Source organism: Zingiber officinale, chromosome 7A, assembly GCF_018446385.1.
Source record: "Zingiber officinale cultivar Zhangliang chromosome 7A, Zo_v1.1, whole genome shotgun sequence".
Classification (NCBI taxonomy): domain Eukaryota; kingdom Viridiplantae; phylum Streptophyta; class Magnoliopsida; order Zingiberales; family Zingiberaceae; genus Zingiber; species Zingiber officinale.
In genome coordinates this window covers 104,425,163-104,428,749 of record NC_055998.1, presented here as the reverse complement: position 1 = coordinate 104,428,749, position 3,587 = coordinate 104,425,163, and the positions used below count along the sequence as shown (strand labels likewise).

Below are 3,587 nucleotides of genomic sequence, written 5' to 3'. Positions count from 1 at the left end.
GTATGTGCCTCCATCCCTTCTAGTAGCAACAGAAGTTAAAACTACTGATGGTATAATATGAAAAATCACCAGAGACTATAATCCTTGATCTCTAATAAGGTCGACCAAGATCAGTGGCTAACCCATCATATATAATATGGGCTACAACAACCAGACAGGTACTAAAGATAAAGTGTTAATACATGTCATAACTATCAAATTAAACATCATACTTATATGTCGTCTGGAGATGTTCCATCGCTGTCCAGTCCCCAACTTCTGACCTCAAAATTCCGAACGAGAAAATCGCCGGAAATCCATATAAATCCGAAACAGAAATCCGAAACATAACCATATCGAAAATCCGAAAATGCCCAGTTTGACTCGCAAACCTGGCAAACCCAAATATCCAGAATACCAACAACAGGTATCCGATAAATCTCCAGAAAATCAAAAGCAAGTATCATAACCCGCTCTTATACCAAATAAATTAGTATCAGATAAATCTCGAAAATCCAAAATACAAAAATCCAACAAGTATCGCCAAACTTGGCGCTCTGATACCAAGTAAATAAATTGGTATTAGGTTATCCCAAACATCCAAAATACGCAAACAAAAGATCGTATAACTGTGCTCTGATACCACTAAATTGTCACGCCCCAGAGGAGTCCCCGTCCGAAGAAATTTCGGCAGCATCTCCCCTGTACGGCGGACAATCTGAAACTTTCTACATATCACATATGCCTCAGCCACAGGCGGCTGGAATCATAACAATAAATAAAGTCAATCTCCACGCAGTTTATATAGATATTCAGCCTCTGGCTGTCACAACCACGTAGTATATAATAGTAAACATAACATTAGTACTCTGACTCGAAATCCACCCTACTCCACTACACTCATAAAGCTCAAAACCGACGAACTCACCTCTTCTGCCGTCCAGGCAGGCACATAGTAAAAAAAACACATGGAATAAAAATCCATCATCATCACAAAAATCCATACAACAACCAAGTATCCAAACAAACCAAGTCCACACATAATCAATAAATGCAAAACAAAACTAAAAAATATATAAACCATCGAGGTCTACAGAGATCTAGCACTACGTGCTGTGGGGACTAGCGACTGGAACTCCCTCCTGACAGCATCAACCTGAAAATAATGACAATGGAGGCGGGGTGAGTCCAACACTCAGCAGGTACAATTGATATGTAAAGTAAAGAAATAACACCTAGCACTAATCATGCGTACAGTCTCCTGATAAAAATAAAGGTAAATGCAACCGAAGAAGACAGGAGAGAATCTGTACTAACCAGGACCTGAGTATAAGGACAAACAGTCCGAGTGGTATAGGAATCCTGTATGCATGTCAAACATAGGTATCCAAACAATATGCAGCATATAAATGCAGCAATCACAATCACAAACAATAAATGCATCATGCATATGATGCCAATGTCATGGTCACCCCTGACGCCAGTCAGCCAACTCACAACAAAAGTGGGACCAAGTGGGTAGGGCTGTGACGACCGTGCACTCTGCAACACTACTCCTGATGAGTGATCGAGTGGACGGGATGCTGTCGGAGTACATACGTACTCCTACCCCAAATCATAAATGGGGGAGCGCAATGCTCTCATCTCCCGGTACACTATGACGGGGAGGAATCTCTAACGTGCTACACGCTGCGTCACACTACCCCTGAGCGGATCAACGGAGCACCGGAAGAGTCAAACTGGCGTGCTACTACGCTGTGTCACGCTACCCATGAGCGTCACAACGGAGCACTGAACAGTGATGAAAACTGGCAAAGTGCTCAACAATAATGGAGCAATCTATCGCACAGCATGCGATCATACAAATGATGCATGTCACTAAGCATGGTAATATACTAAACCAACCTCTGGACATATAACAATGGGCACCATAGTGAATAAATCATATCAAGGTATACTGATCAAATAAGGTATCAAACCTAGGTCCTGACATGGTAAAACATGGTTATATCACTACCCATGAGCATGATAGATCGATACAAGATCAATACGAAATGAAATCAAACAATCAATCAAACAGGTAACATGTGTTGGGCAGTGATTAACCGAAACAAATAGGAAACACAATTAATGCAACATATTATTTTCATTACTAAGCATATCAAAGACAATAAGTCAAAAGTACCCGCCTCCGAAATAGAAAGGTCCAATCTGACTCCGAGATACTCGTCTCGCGTCAAAGTCCTGTGTTAAATCGCACAGTTTAGCTAATTTAATTATAAACAAATAGCTAAACTAATTTCTAATCCACTGACCAGTTAGGGTTAGTTTCATTAACCCCAACTACACCGTTATACAACTTCTAAACCTAAATCAATAATTATTACTAACACACTAGCAATAATCTACCACAAGATCAAAACCCTAAACCTTACCTCAATTCACAGCCTGTAGTTTCTTGATTCCCGGTCGCAGTGTGTTGCTGTTGACAATTAAGTAGGCTGCTAAATGGGATAGCTGCCGGAACCCAAAATCATCCACAAACCCAAACTCCTTGCTGATTACTTCACTGACCACAAATCAAGAAAATAAAAAATCCAAAATCAACCAAAAACAACCCAATTCCAATCAAAGCTAGGGTACAGAGCCTACAATCTGTGATGGATCGAACCTGTGGCCGGCGAAAATGTTAGGGCACAGCGTCGGCGAAGCAAACTCAGCGACGGCACAATCCAAACCTAGGGCACACGAGATGGAGGTCTGCGGCACTGCTGTGAGGAGAGCTCGGCTGACTGTGAACCCAAAATAGGGCACCGGCAGCAGGGAGTCGGCTGTGTCACGAGCCCACAAGAGGAGTCGCGATGACCGGCTGTGGTGGCGGCGCGAGATGGCTAAGGCAGAGGTGTCGGTGTTCGGCTCGGGAGGAAAAGGAGAGATGTCGGCGTCGGGTAGAGGAAGACCTCTGCTCGGCTGTGCTTGAGTGCCAGCGAGGAGACGCCGGCGTTGAGGGGCGCACAGTGGCGTCGAGATCGCGGTGTACCGCGGGGACGAACGACTGTCGGAGGCACGGCAGTGAGAAGGAGGCGTCGGCGGCGCACGGCTAGGGCACGGCAAGGAAGTGAGGAAACCGTCTCCTTGCGGTTGCGGTTAGGGCAAATTCGCCGCGAGGGGGAGAAGGCGCGGGGAAGAAGAAGACTCGGCGAGATTTGGGTGAGGACACGGGAAAAAAATGAAAAATAAGAAAAAGAAAAAGAATTAGGAAAAGAAAAAGAAAATAAACTTTTCCTTACTTAAATGGGTAGCATAAACAGGCTTTTTCCCGGTCCCGTTTTTATCCCCGTGAACTTATCCGTACGAGCTCTGAAAAATTCCCGAAAAATTTCCAAAAATTCCGGAAAATTCCCTTATTAATATTCGCCTATTTTTCGGTATTTTACATTCATGGGAGGAACCGGAGACTTTAAACTATCATAAAATCTTAGTCGATCGGGAAATCTCATGAAGTAACTCGGACGGGTCTTCATGGGAGGAACTGGAGACTTTAAACTATCATAAAAGCATAGTCGATCAGGAAATCTCATGAAGTAACTCGGACGGGTCTTCATGGG

General features: G+C 43.7%; 1 long non-coding RNA gene across 1 annotated transcript; it reads right to left on the bottom strand.

Annotated features, from left to right (window-relative positions):
* Positions 1-1,074: 1,074 nt before the first annotated feature.
* On the bottom strand, positions 1,075-2,699 carry LOC122000339. Its single transcript, XR_006117091.1, has 3 exons — positions 2,651-2,699; positions 2,415-2,548; positions 1,075-1,135 (listed from the first exon to the last, which is right to left on the bottom strand). It is a non-coding gene; the product is annotated as an uncharacterized LOC122000339 (long non-coding RNA).
* Between the last annotated feature and the right edge of the window lie 888 nt (positions 2,700-3,587).